We start from the raw sequence: 15,022 nt of genomic DNA, 5'->3' as shown, positions 1-15,022 counted from the left end.
GTATTAATATAAGATGTTAGCTTTGAAAGGTGATATCAGAAGCACCAGGAAATATATATATTGATGGTGGCATGCCAACATCTTCTCTTTGGAGCACTTGAAGGGTTTTGCTATAAGTGATTTTTGCTGACTATATTAAACACAGTTCGAAGCTACGTGTTTCAAAAGAAAAAACACCAAATGCTTGGGCTCGTCCGGGATTTGAACCCGGGACCTCTCGCACCCTAAGCGAGAATCATACCCCTAGACCAACGAGCCATTACATTAGTTGGGTTTTAGGAAAAAAATTGCCAGACTAACGCGCCAGACAGCGTTTGTGTTCTCAAAATAGAAACAAAGTTTTCGTTTTGAAGTGAGGATTTTAAAATTCCTCAATAGGATCTGTTTTTCCAATATCATTTTCATTGTATGGGTGAATTAACAGTTGAGGTTTATGTACGATGGTGATAAATCATATTGACTGTTGTCAAAGTTGAGTCTGCTTCTGGTCAAATTGCTGGGGAAGACTTAAAATGTCCATTCATTTCTTAATTGTTTATGAGGGCTTTGTTGGTTTAGGAGAAATTTGTGGTTCTAATATATGTTGGAAAAGCACATGAAGGATTTAACTTTCTTTCTCATATTCTGCATGCTATCACCATGTTGAAAATAAAGTAAAGATGTGCAGAGGAGAAATTAATTATAAATAGTCTTGTGAAAAATAATGTTTGGGGAGGTTGGCCTGGTTCCATAACTTGAATCCACAGTCGAACGTAACGACTGCCTTGAATTTACCTTTACAGTTTTATTCATCGATACATTCAGGCGTGTACTGGAAGGAATTTGATTCAAACCTACCCTCTCCATCACATATTTGCACAAGTCTAAGTATGAATAAAAATAGAATTCCGTATGTCAAAACATGTATTTTTTCCCCTTTGTTTGTTGTTAACAAAGATTTTGCAGTCTTAAGAAAGACTTTGCAGTCTTAACCCCTTAAGGACCAAACTTCTGGAATAAAAGGGGATCATGACGTGTCAGACATGTCATGTGTCCTTAAGGGGTTAAAAGCGTCATCTGAGCAGTTAGGACTTGCATTAATGACTTACGATAAACCATTGATTTTAAATGGTTGATAATGAAAACGACACATTTTTTATGATTTCTCTCATACATTTCTAAGTAAAAGCTAAACGAGTATTAATATAAGATGTTAGCTTTGAAAGGTGATATCAGAAGCACCAGGAAATATATATATTGATGGTGGCATGCCAACATCTTCTCTTTGGAGCACTTGAAGGGTTTTGCTATAAGTGATTTTTGCTGACTATATTAAACACAGTTCGAAGCTACGTGTTTCAAAAGAAAAAACACCAAATGCTTGGGCTCGTCCGGGATTTGAACCCGGGACCTCTCGCACCCTAAGCGAGAATCATACCCCTAGACCAACGAGCCATTACATTAGTTGGATTTTAGGAAAAAAATTGCCAGACTAACGCGCCAGACAGCGTTTGTGTTCTCAAAATAGAAACAAAGTTTTCGTTTTGAAGTGAGGATTTTAAAATTCCTCAATAGGATCTGTTTTTCCAATATCATTTTCATTGTATGGGTGAATTAACAGTTGAGGTTTATGTACGATGGTGATAAATCATATTGACTGTTGTCAAAGTTGAGTCTGCTTCTGGTCAAATTGCTGGGGAAGACTTAAAATGTCCATTCATTTCTTAATTGTTTATGAGGGCTTTGTTGGTTTAGGAGAAATTTGTGGTTCTAATATATGTTGGAAAAGCACATGAAGGATTTAACTTTCTTTCTCATATTCTGCATGCTATCACCATGTTGAAAATAAAGTAAAGTTGTGCAGAGGAGAAATTAATTATAAATAGTCTTGTGCAAAATAATGTTTGGGGAGGTTGGCCTGGTTCCATAACTTGAATCCACAGTCGAACGTAACGACTGCCTTGAATTTACCTTTACAGTTTTATTCATCGATACATTCAGGCGTGTACTGGAAGGAATTTGATTCAAACCTACCCTCTCCATCACATATTTGCACAAGTCTAAGTATGAATAAAAATAGAATTCCGTATGTCAAAACATATATTTTTTCCCCTTTGTTTGTTGTTAACAAAGATTTTGCAGTCTTAAGAAAGACTTTGCAGTCTTAAAAGCGTCATCTGAGCAGTTAGGACTTGCATTAATGACGTACGATAAACCATTGATTTTAAATGGTTGATAATGAAAACGACACATTTTTTATGATTTCTCTCATACATTTCTAAGTAAAAGCTAAACGAGTATTAATATAAGATGTTAGCTTTGAAAGGTGATATCAGAAGCACCAGGAAATATATATATTGATGGTGGCATGCCAACATCTTCTCTTTGGAGCACTTGAAGGGTTTTGCTATAAGTGATTTTTGCTGACTATATTAAACACAGTTCGAAGCTACGTGTTTCAAAAGAAAAAACACCAAATGCTTGGGCTCGTCCGGGATTTGAACCCGGGACCTCTCGCACCCTAAGCGAGAATCATACCCCTAGACCAACGAGCCATTACATTAGTTGGATTTTAGGAAAAAAATTGCCAGACTAACGCGTCAGACAGCGTTTGTGTTCTCAAAATAGAAACAAAGTTTTCGTTTTGAAGTGAGGATTTTAAAATTCCTCAATAGGATCTGTTTTTCCAATATCATTTTCATTGTATGGGTGAATTAACAGTTGAGGTTTATGTACGATGGTGATAAATCATATTGACTGTTGTCAAAGTTGAGTCTGCTTCTGGTCAAATTGCTGGGGAAGACTTAAAATGTCCATTCATTTCTTAATTGTTTATGAGGGCTTTGTTGGTTTAGGAGAAATTTGTGGTTCTAATATATGTTGGAAAAGCACATGAAGGATTTAACTTTCTTTCTCATATTCTGCATGCTATCACCATGTTGAAAATAAAGTAAAGTTGTGCAGAGGAGAAATTAATTATAAATAGTCTTGTGCAAAATAATGTTTGGGGAGGTTGGCCTGGTTCCATAACTTGAATCCACAGTCGAACGTAACGACTGCCTTGAATTTACCTTTACAGTTTTATTCATCGATACATTCAGGCGTGTACTGGAAGGAATTTGATTCAAACCTACCCTCTCCATCACATATTTGCACAAGTCTAAGTATGAATAAAAATAGAATTCCGTATGTCAAAACATATATTTTTTCCCCTTTGTTTGTTGTTAACAAAGATTTTGCAGTCTTAAGAAAGACTTTGCAGTCTTAAAAGCGTCATCTGAGCAGTTAGGACTTGCATTAATGACGTACGATAAACCATTGATTTTAAATGGTTGATAATGAAAACGACACATTTTTTATGATTTCTCTCATACATTTCTAAGTAAAAGCTAAACGAGTATTAATATAAGATGTTAGCTTTGAAAGGTGATATCAGAAGCACCAGGAAATATATATATTGATGGTGGCATGCCAACATCTTCTCTTTGGAGCACTTGAAGGGTTTTGCTATAAGTGATTTTTGCTGACTATATTAAACACAGTTCGAAGCTACGTGTTTCAAAAGAAAAAACACCAAATGCTTGGGCTCGTCCGGGATTTGAACCCGGGACCTCTCGCACCCTAAGCGAGAATCATACCCCTAGACCAACGAGCCATTACATTAGTTGGGTTTTAGGAAAAAAATTGCCAGACTAACGCGCCAGACAGCGTTTGTGTTCTCAAAATAGAAACAAAGTTTTCGTTTTGAAGTGAGGATTTTAAAATTCCTCAATAGGATCTGTTTTTCCAATATCATTTTCATTGTATGGGTGAATTAACAGTTGAGGTTTATGTACGATGGTGATAAATCATATTGACTGTTGTCAAAGTTGAGTCTGCTTCTGGTCAAATTGCTGGGGAAGACTTAAAATGTCCATTCATTTCTTAATTGTTTATGAGGGCTTTGTTGGTTTAGGAGAAATTTGTGGTTCTAATATATGTTGGAAAAGCACATGAAGGATTTAACTTTCTTTCTCATATTCTGCATGCTATCACCATGTTGAAAATAAAGTAAAGATGTGCAGAGGAGAAATTAATTATAAATAGTCTTGTGAAAAATAATGTTTGGGGAGGTTGGCCTGGTTCCATAACTTGAATCCACAGTCGAACGTAACGACTGCCTTGAATTTACCTTTACAGTTTTATTCATCGATACATTCAGGCGTGTACTGGAAGGAATTTGATTCAAACCTACCCTCTCCATCACATATTTGCACAAGTCTAAGTATGAATAAAAATAGAATTCCGTATGTCAAAACATGTATTTTTTCCCCTTTGTTTGTTGTTAACAAAGATTTTGCAGTCTTAAGAAAGACTTTGCAGTCTTAACCCCTTAAGGACCAAACTTCTGGAATAAAAGGGGATCATGACGTGTCAGACATGTCATGTGTCCTTAAGGGGTTAAAAGCGTCATCTGAGCAGTTAGGACTTGCATTAATGACTTACGATAAACCATTGATTTTAAATGGTTGATAATGAAAACGACACATTTTTTATGATTTCTCTCATACATTTCTAAGTAAAAGCTAAACGAGTATTAATATAAGATGTTAGCTTTGAAAGGTGATATCAGAAGCACCAGGAAATATATATATTGATGGTGGCATGCCAACATCTTCTCTTTGGAGCACTTGAAGGGTTTTGCTATAAGTGATTTTTGCTGACTATATTAAACACAGTTCGAAGCTACGTGTTTCAAAAGAAAAAACACCAAATGCTTGGGCTCGTCCGGGATTTGAACCCGGGACCTCTCGCACCCTAAGCGAGAATCATACCCCTAGACCAACGAGCCATTACATTAGTTGGATTTTAGGAAAAAAATTGCCAGACTAACGCGCCAGACAGCGTTTGTGTTCTCAAAATAGAAACAAAGTTTTCGTTTTGAAGTGAGGATTTTAAAATTCCTCAATAGGATCTGTTTTTCCAATATCATTTTCATTGTATGGGTGAATTAACAGTTGAGGTTTATGTACGATGGTGATAAATCATATTGACTGTTGTCAAAGTTGAGTCTGCTTCTGGTCAAATTGCTGGGGAAGACTTAAAATGTCCATTCATTTCTTAATTGTTTATGAGGGCTTTGTTGGTTTAGGAGAAATTTGTGGTTCTAATATATGTTGGAAAAGCACATGAAGGATTTAACTTTCTTTCTCATATTCTGCATGCTATCACCATGTTGAAAATAAAGTAAAGTTGTGCAGAGGAGAAATTAATTATAAATAGTCTTGTGCAAAATAATGTTTGGGGAGGTTGGCCTGGTTCCATAACTTGAATCCACAGTCGAACGTAACGACTGCCTTGAATTTACCTTTACAGTTTTATTCATCGATACATTCAGGCGTGTACTGGAAGGAATTTGATTCAAACCTACCCTCTCCATCACATATTTGCACAAGTCTAAGTATGAATAAAAATAGAATTCCGTATGTCAAAACATATATTTTTTCCCCTTTGTTTGTTGTTAACAAAGATTTTGCAGTCTTAAGAAAGACTTTGCAGTCTTAAAAGCGTCATCTGAGCAGTTAGGACTTGCATTAATGACGTACGATAAACCATTGATTTTAAATGGTTGATAATGAAAACGACACATTTTTTATGATTTCTCTCATACATTTCTAAGTAAAAGCTAAACGAGTATTAATATAAGATGTTAGCTTTGAAAGGTGATATCAGAAGCACCAGGAAATATATATATTGATGGTGGCATGCCAACATCTTCTCTTTGGAGCACTTGAAGGGTTTTGCTATAAGTGATTTTTGCTGACTATATTAAACACAGTTCGAAGCTACGTGTTTCAAAAGAAAAAACACCAAATGCTTGGGCTCGTCCGGGATTTGAACCCGGGACCTCTCGCACCCTAAGCGAGAATCATACCCCTAGACCAACGAGCCATTACATTAGTTGGGTTTTAGGAAAAAAATTGCCAGACTAACGCGCCAGACAGCGTTTGTGTTCTCAAAATAGAAACAAAGTTTTCGTTTTGAAGTGAGGATTTTAAAATTCCTCAATAGGATCTGTTTTTCCAATATCATTTTCATTGTATGGGTGAATTAACAGTTGAGGTTTATGTACGATGGTGATAAATCATATTGACTGTTGTCAAAGTTGAGTCTGCTTCTGGTCAAATTGCTGGGGAAGACTTAAAATGTCCATTCATTTCTTAATTGTTTATGAGGGCTTTGTTGGTTTAGGAGAAATTTGTGGTTCTAATATATGTTGGAAAAGCATATGAAGGATTTAACTTTCTTTCTCATATTCTGCATGCTATCACCATGTTGAAAATAAAGTAAAGATGTGCAGAGGAGAAATTAATTATAAATAGTCTTGTGCAAAATAATGTTTGGGGAGGTTGGCCTGGTTCCATAACTTGAATCCACAGTCGAACGTAACGACTGCCTTGAATTTACCTTTACAGTTTTATTCATCGATACATTCAGGCGTGTACTGGAAGGAATTTGATTCAAACCTACCCTCTCCATCACATATTTGCACAAGTCTAAGTATGAATAAAAATAGAATTCCGTATGTCAAAACATGTATTTTTCCCCTTTGTTTGTTGTTAACAAAGATTTTGCAGTCTTAAGAAAGACTTTGCAGTCTTAAAAGCGTCATCTGAGCAGTTAGGACTTGCATTAATGACTTACGATAAACCATTGATTTTAAATGGTTGATAATGAAAACGACACATTTTTTATGATTTCTCTCATACATTTCTAAGTAAAAGCTAAACGAGTATTAATATAAGATGTTAGCTTTGAAAGGTGATATCAGAAGCACCAGGAAATATATATATTGATGGTGGCATGCCAACATCTTCTCTTTGGAGCACTTGAAGGGTTTTGCTATAAGTGATTTTTGCTGACTATATTAAACACAGTTCGAAGCTACGTGTTTCAAAAGAAAAAACACCAAATGCTTGGGCTCATCCGGGATTTGAACCCGGGACCTCTCGCACCCTAAGCGAGAATCATACCCCTAGACCAACGAGCCATTACATTAGTTGGGTTTTAGGAAAAAAATTGCCAGACTAACGCGCCAGACAGCGTTTGTGTTCTCAAAATAGAAACAAAGTTTTCGTTTTGAAGTGAGGATTTTAAAATTCCTCAATAGGATCTGTTTTTCCAATATCATTTTCATTGTATGGGTGAATTAACAGTTGAGGTTTAGGTACGATGGTGATAAATCATATTGACTGTTGTCAAAGTTGAGTCTGCTTCTGGTCAAATTGCTGGGGAAGACTTAAAATGTCCATTCATTTCTTAATTGTTTATGAGGGCTTTGTTGGTTTAGGAGAAATTTGTGGTTCTAATATATGTTGGAAAAGCACATGAAGGATTTAACTTTCTTTCTCATATTCTGCATGCTATCACCATGTTGAAAATAAAGTAAAGATGTGCAGAGGAGAAATTAAGTATACATAGTCTTGTGAAAAATAATGTTTGGGGAGGTTGGCCTGGTTCCATAACTTGAATCCACAGTCGAACGTAACGACTGCCTTGAATTTACCTTTACAGTTTTATTCATCGATACATTCAGGCGTGTACTGGAAGGAATTTGATTCAAACCTACCCTCTCCATCACATATTTGCACGAGTCTAAGTATGAATAAAAATAGAATTCCGTATGTCAAAACATGTATTTTTTCCCCTTTGTTTGTTGTTAACAAAGATTTTGCAGTCTTAAGAAAGACTTTGCAGTCTTAACCCCTTAAGGACCAAACTTCTGGAATAAAAGGGGATCATGACGTGTCAGACATGTCATGTGTCCTTAAGGGGTTAAAAGCGTCATCTGAGCAGTTAGGACTTGCATTAATGACTTACGATAAACCATTGATTTTAAATGGTTGATAATGAAAACGACACATTTTTTATGATTTCTCTCATACATTTCTAAGTAAAAGCTAAACGAGTATTAATATAAGATGTTAGCTTTGAAAGGTGATATCAGAAGCACCAGGAAATATATATATTGATGGTGGCATGCCAACATCTTCTCTTTGGAGCACTTGAAGGGTTTTGCTATAAGTGATTTTTGCTGACTATATTAAACACAGTTCGAAGCTACGTGTTTCAAAAGAAAAAACACCAAATGCTTGGGCTCGTCCAGGATTTGAACCCGGGACCTCTCGCACCCTAAGCGAGAATCATACCCCTAGACCAACGAGCCATTACATTAGTTGGGTTTTAGGAAAAAAATTGCCAGACTAACGTGCCAGACAGCGTTTGTGTTCTCAAAATAGAAACAAAGTTTTCGTTTTGAAGTGAGGATTTTAAAATTCCTCAATAGGATCTGTTTTTCCAATATCATTTTCATTGTATGGGTGAATTAACAGTTGAGGTTTAGGTACGATGGTGATAAATCATATTGACTGTTGTCAAAGTTGAGTCTGCTTCTGGTCAAATTGCTGGGGAAGACTTAAAATGTCCATTCATTTCTTAATTGTTTATGAGGGCTTTGTTGGTTTAGGAGAAATTTGTGGTTCTAATATATGTTGGAAAAGCACATGAAGGATTTAACTTTCTTTCTCATATTCTGCATGCTATCACCATGTTGAAAATAAAGTAAAGATGTGCAGAGGAGAAATTAAGTATACATAGTCTTGTGAAAAATAATGTTTGGGGAGGTTGGCCTGGTTCCATAACTTGAATCCACAGTCGAACGTAACGACTGCCTTGAATTTACCTTTACAGTTTTATTCATCGATACATTCAGGCGTGTACTGGAAGGAATTTGATTCAAACCTACCCTCTCCATCACATATTTGCACGAGTCTAAGTATGAATAAAAATAGAATTCCGTATGTCAAAACATGTATTTTTTCCCCTTTGTTTGTTGTTAACAAAGATTTTGCAGTCTTAAGAAAGACTTTGCAGTCTTAACCCCTTAAGGACCAAACTTCTGGAATAAAAGGGGATCATGACGTGTCAGACATGTCATGTGTCCTTAAGGGGTTAAAAGCGTCATCTGAGCAGTTAGGACTTGCATTAATGACTTACGATAAACCATTGATTTTAAATGGTTGATAATGAAAACGACACATTTTTTATGATTTCTCTCATACATTTCTAAGTAAAAGCTAAACGAGTATTAATATAAGATGTTAGCTTTGAAAGGTGATATCAGAAGCACCAGGAAATATATATATTGATGGTGGCATGCCAACATCTTCTCTTTGGAGCACTTGAAGGGTTTTGCTATAAGTGATTTTTGCTGACTATATTAAACACAGTTCGAAGCTACGTGTTTCAAAAGAAAAAACACCAAATGCTTGGGCTCGTCCAGGATTTGAACCCGGGACCTCTCGCACCCTAAGCGAGAATCATACCCCTAGACCAACGAGCCATTACATTAGTTGGGTTTTAGGAAAAAAATTGCCAGACTAACGTGCCAGACAGCGTTTGTGTTCTCAAAATAGAAACAAAGTTTTCGTTTTGAAGTGAGGATTTTAAAATTCCTCAATAGGATCTGTTTTTCCAATATCATTTTCATTGTATGGGTGAATTAACAGTTGAGGTTTATGTACGATGGTGATAAATCATATTGACTGTTGTCAAAGTTGAGTCTGCTTCTGGTCAAATTGCTGGGGAAGACTTAAAATGTCCATTCATTTCTTAATTGTTTATGAGGGCTTTGTTGGTTTAGGAGAAATTTGTGGTTCTAATATATGTTGGAAAAGCACATGAAGGATTTAACTTTCTTTCTCATATTCTGCATGCTATCACCATGTTGAAAATAAAGTAAAGATGTGCAGAGGAGAAATTAATTATAAATAGTCTTGTGCAAAATAATGTTTGGGGAGGTTGACCTGGTTCCATAACTTGAATCCACAGTCGAACGTAATGACTGCCTTGAATTTACCTTTACAGTTTTATTCATCGATACATTCAGGCGTGTACTTGAAGGAATTTGATTCAAACCTACCCTCTCCATGCGTTTAGACTGGAAGAAAGAAGATTTCGTCTAAGGCAAAGGAAAGGTTTTTTTACTGTAAGAACAATCAGGATGTGGAATTCTCTGCCTGAAGAAGTGGTTTTATCAGAGTCCATACAGATGTTCAAACAGCTACTAGATGCATACTTGCAAAGACAGAATATTCAAGGATATAATCTTTCAATGTAGGGTAATAACTGCTTGATTCAAGGATAAATCTGACTGCCATTCTGGGGTCAATAAGGAATTTTTTGTCCTAGCTTGTTGCAAAATTGTGCTTCAAACTGGGGTTTTTTTTTTTTTTTTTTTTTTTTTTTTTTTCTCTTTTGGATCAACAGCAAAAAACAGGTGTGAGGAAGGCTGAACTTGATGGACGCAAGTCTCTTTTCAGCTATCTAACTATGTAACTATGTAACTATGTAACATATTTGCACGAGTCTAAGTATGAATAAAAATAGAATTCCGTATGTCAAAACATGTATTTTTTCCCGTTTGTTGTTAACAAAGATTTTGCAGTCTTAAGAAAGACTTTGCAGTCTTAACCCCTTAAGGACCAAACTTCTGGAATAAAAGGGGATCATGACGTGTCAGACATGTCATGTGTCCTTAAGGGGTTAAAAGCGTCATCTGAGCAGTTAGGACTTGCATTAATGACTTACGATAAATCATTGATTTTAAATGGTTGATAATGAAAACGACACATTTTTTATGATTTCTCTCATACATTTCTAAGTAAAAGCTAAACGAGTATTAATATAAGATGTTAGCTTTGAAAGGTGATATCAGAAGCACCAGGAAATATATATATTGATGGTGGCATGCCAACATCTTCTCTTTGGAGCACTTGAAGGGTTTTGCTATAAGTGATTTTTGCTGACTATATTAAACACAGTTCGAAGCTACGTGTTTCAAAAGAAAAAACACCAAATGCTTGGGCTCGTCCAGGATTTGAACCCGGGACCTCTCGCACCCTAAGCGAGAATCATACCCCTAGACCAACGAGCCATTACATTAGTTGGGTTTTAGGAAAAAAATTGCCAGACTAACGCGCCAGACAGCGTTTGTGTTCTCAAAATAGAAACAAAGTTTTCGTTTTGAAGTGAGGATTTTAAAATTCCTCAATAGGATCTGTTTTTCCAATATCATTTTCATTGTATGGGTGAATTAACAGTTGAGGTTTATGTACGATGGTGATAAATCATATTGACTGTTGTCAAAGTTGAGTCTGCTTCTGGTCAAATTGCTGGGGAAGACTTAAAATGTCCATTCATTTCTTAATTGTTTATGAGGGCTTTGTTGGTTTAGGAGAAATTTGTGGTTCTAATATATGTTGGAAAAGCACATGAAGGATTTAACTTTCTTTCTCATATTCTGCATGCTATCACCATGTTGAAAATAAAGTAAAGATGTGCAGAGGAGAAATTAATTATAAATAGTCTTGTGCAAAATAATGTTTGGGGAGGTTGGCCTGGTTCCATAACTTGAATCCACAGTCGAACGTAATGACTGCCTTGAATTTACCTTTACAGTTTTATTCATCGATACATTCAGGCGTGTACTTGAAGGAATTTGATTCAAACCTACCCTCTCCATCACATATTTGCACAAGTCTAAGTATGAATAAAAATAGAATTCCGTATGTCAAAACATGTATTTTTTCCCGTTTGTTGTTAACAAAGATTTTGAAGTCTTAAGAAAGACTTTGCAGTCTTAACCCCTTAAGGACCAAACTTCTGGAATAAAAGGGGATCATGACGTGTCAGACATGTCATGTGTCCTTAAGGGGTTAAAAGCGTCATCTGAGCAGTTAGGACTTGCATTAATGACTTACGATAAACCATTGATTTTATATGGTTGATAATGAAAACGACACATTTTTTATGATTTCTCTCATACATTTCTAAGTAAAAGCTAAACGAGTATTAATATAAGATGTTAGCTTTGAAAGGTGATATCAGAAGCACCAGGAAATATATATATATTGATGGTGGCATGCCAACATCTTCTCTTTGGAGCACTTGAAGGGTTTTGCTATAAGTGATTTTTGCTGACTATATTAAACACAGTTCGAAGCTACGTGTTTCAAAAGAAAAAACACCAAATGCTTGGGCTCGTCCAGGATTTGAACCCGGGACCTCTCGCACCCTAAGCAAGAATCATACCCCTAGACCAACGAGCCATTACATTAGTTGGGTTTTAGGAAAAAAATTGCCAGACTAACGCGCCAGACAGCGTTTGTGTTCTCAAAATAGAAACAAAGTTTTCGTTTTGAAGTGAGGATTTTAAAATTCCTCAATAGGATCTGTTTTTCCAATATCATTTTCATTGTATGGGTGAATTAACAGTTGAGGTTTATGTACGATGGTGATAAATCATATTGACTGTTGTCAAAGTTGAGTCTGCTTCTGGTCAAATTGCTGGGGAAGACTTAAAATGTCCATTCATTTCTTAATTGTTTATGAGGGCTTTGTTGGTTTAGGAGAAATTTGTGGTTCTAATATATGTTGGAAAAGCACATGAAGGATTTAACTTTATTTCTCATATTCTGCATGCTATCACCATGTTGAAAATAAAGTAAAGATGTGCAGAGGAGAAATTAATTATAAATAGTCTTGTGCAAAATAATGATTGGGGAGGTTGGCCTGGTTCCATAACTTGAATCCACAGTCGAACATAACGACTGCCTTGAATTTACCTTTACAGTTTTATTCATCGATACATTCAGGCGTGTACTGGAAGGAATTTGATTCAAACCTACCCTCTCCATCACATATTTGCACAAGTCTAAGTATGAATAAAAATAGAATTCCGTATGTCAAAACATATATTTTTTCCCCTTTGTTTGTTGTTAACAAAGATTTTGCAGTCTTAAGAAAGACTTTGCAGTCTTAAAAGCGTCATCTGAGCAGTTAGGACTTGCATTAATGACTTACGATAAACCATTGATTTTAAATGGTTGATAATGAAAACGACACATTTTTTATGATTTCTCTCATATATTTCTAAGTAAAAGCTAAACGAGTATTAATATAAGATGTTAGCTTTGAAAGGTGATATCAGAAGCACCAGGAAATATATATATTGATGGTGGCATGCCAACATCTTCTCTTTGGAGCTCTTGAAGGGTTTTGCTATAAGTGATTTTTGCTGACTATATTAAACACAGTTCGAAGCTACGTGTTTCAAAAGAAAAAACACCAAATGCTTGGGCTCGTCCAGGATTTGAACCCGGGACCTCTCGCACCCTAAGCGAGAATCATACCCCTAGACCAACGAGCCATTACATTAGTTGGGTTTTAGGAAAAAAATTGCCAGACTAACGCGCCAGACAGCGTTTGTGTTCTCAAAATAGAAACAAAGTTTTCGTTTTGAAGTGAGGATTTTAAAATTCCTCAATAGGATCTGTTTTTCCAATATCATTTTCATTGTATGGGTGAATTAACAGTTGAGGTTTATGTACGATGGTGATAAATCATATTGACTGTTGTCAAAGTTGAGTCTGCTTCTGGTCAAATTGCTGGGGAAGACTTAAAATGTCCATTCATTTCTTAATTGTTTATGAGGGCTTTGTTGGTTTAGGAGAAATTTGTGGTTCTAATATATGTTGGAAAAGCACATGAAGGATTTAACTTTCTTTCTCATATTCTGCATGCTATCACCATGTTGAAAATAAAGTAAAGATGTGCAGAGGAGAAATTAATTATAAATAGTCTTGTGCAAAATAATGTTTGGGGAGGTTGACCTGGTTCCATAACTTGAATCCACAGTCGAACGTAATGACTGCCTTGAATTTACCTTTACAGTTTTATTCATCGATACATTCAGGCGTGTACTTGAAGGAATTTGATTCAAACCTACCCTCTCCATGCGTTTAGACTGGAAGAAAGAAGATTTCGTCTAAGGCAAAGGAAAGGTTTTTTTACTGTAAGAACAATCAGGATGTGGAATTCTCTGCCTGAAGAAGTGGTTTTATCAGAGTCCATACAGATGTTCAAACAGCTACTAGATGCATACTTGCAAAGACAGAATATTCAAGGATATAATCTTTCAATGTAGGGTAATAACTGCTTGATTCAAGGATAAATCTGACTGCCATTCTGGGGTCAATAAGGAATTTTTTGTCCTAGCTTGTTGCAAAATTGTGCTTCAAACTGGGGTTTTTTTTTTTTTTTTTTTTTTTTTTTTTTCTCTTTTGGATCAACAGCAAAAAACAGGTGTGAGGAAGGCTGAACTTGATGGACGCAAGTCTCTTTTCAGCTATCTAACTATGTAACTATGTAACTATGTAACATATTTGCACGAGTCTAAGTATGAATAAAAATAGAATTCCGTATGTCAAAACATGTATTTTTTCCCGTTTGTTGTTAACAAAGATTTTGCAGTCTTAAGAAAGACTTTGCAGTCTTAACCCCTTAAGGACCAAACTTCTGGAATAAAAGGGGATCATGACGTGTCAGACATGTCATGTGTCCTTAAGGGGTTAAAAGCGTCATCTGAGCAGTTAGGACTTGCATTAATGACTTACGATAAATCATTGATTTTAAATGGTTGATAATGAAAACGACACATTTTTTATGATTTCTCTCATACATTTCTAAGTAAAAGCTAAACGAGTATTAATATAAGATGTTAGCTTTGAAAGGTGATATCAGAAGCACCAGGAAATATATATATTGATGGTGGCATGCCAACATCTTCTCTTTGGAGCACTTGAAGGGTTTTGCTATAAGTGATTTTTGCTGACTATATTAAACACAGTTCGAAGCTACGTGTTTCAAAAGAAAAAACACCAAATGCTTGGGCTCGTCCGGGATTTGAACCCGGGACCTCTCGCACCCTAAGCGTGAATCATACCCCTAGACCAACGAGCCATTACATTAGTTGGGTTTTAGGAAAAAAATTGCCAGACTAACGCGCCAGACAGCGTTTGTGTTCTCAAAATAGAAACAAAGTTTTCGTTTTGAAGTGAGGATTTTAAAATTCCTCAATAGGATCTGTTTTTCCAATATCATTTTCATTGTATGGGTGAATTAACAGTTGAGGTTTATGTACGATGGTGATAAATCATATTGA

The 15,022-nt window shown here is 35.8% G+C and overlaps 7 non-coding genes across 7 annotated transcripts; all 7 read right to left on the bottom strand.

Annotated features, from left to right (window-relative positions):
- Positions 1-186: 186 nt before the first annotated feature.
- Positions 187-258, bottom strand: TRNAP-AGG (transfer RNA proline (anticodon AGG)). Its single transcript has one exon. It is a non-coding gene; the product is annotated as a tRNA-Pro (tRNA).
- A 1,104-nt stretch (positions 259-1,362) lies between these two features.
- Positions 1,363-1,434, bottom strand: TRNAP-AGG (transfer RNA proline (anticodon AGG)). The gene has a single exon. It is a non-coding gene; the product is annotated as a tRNA-Pro (tRNA).
- Positions 1,435-2,462: 1,028 nt separating this feature from the next.
- On the bottom strand, positions 2,463-2,534 carry TRNAP-AGG (transfer RNA proline (anticodon AGG)). Its single transcript has one exon. It is a non-coding gene; the product is annotated as a tRNA-Pro (tRNA).
- A 1,028-nt stretch (positions 2,535-3,562) lies between these two features.
- TRNAP-AGG (transfer RNA proline (anticodon AGG)) lies at positions 3,563-3,634 on the bottom strand. The gene has a single exon. It is a non-coding gene; the product is annotated as a tRNA-Pro (tRNA).
- A 1,104-nt stretch (positions 3,635-4,738) lies between these two features.
- TRNAP-AGG (transfer RNA proline (anticodon AGG)) lies at positions 4,739-4,810 on the bottom strand. Its single transcript has one exon. It is a non-coding gene; the product is annotated as a tRNA-Pro (tRNA).
- A 1,028-nt stretch (positions 4,811-5,838) lies between these two features.
- Positions 5,839-5,910, bottom strand: TRNAP-AGG (transfer RNA proline (anticodon AGG)). The gene has a single exon. It is a non-coding gene; the product is annotated as a tRNA-Pro (tRNA).
- A 1,027-nt stretch (positions 5,911-6,937) lies between these two features.
- TRNAP-AGG (transfer RNA proline (anticodon AGG)) lies at positions 6,938-7,009 on the bottom strand. Its single transcript has one exon. It is a non-coding gene; the product is annotated as a tRNA-Pro (tRNA).
- Positions 7,010-15,022: the final 8,013 nt, after the last annotated feature.

The sequence above is a fragment of the Pelobates fuscus genome, chromosome 6 (assembly GCF_036172605.1).
Source record: "Pelobates fuscus isolate aPelFus1 chromosome 6, aPelFus1.pri, whole genome shotgun sequence".
NCBI classification, from domain to species: Eukaryota; Metazoa; Chordata; class Amphibia; order Anura; family Pelobatidae; genus Pelobates; species Pelobates fuscus.
This window is presented reverse-complemented; position numbering and strand designations above follow the sequence as displayed.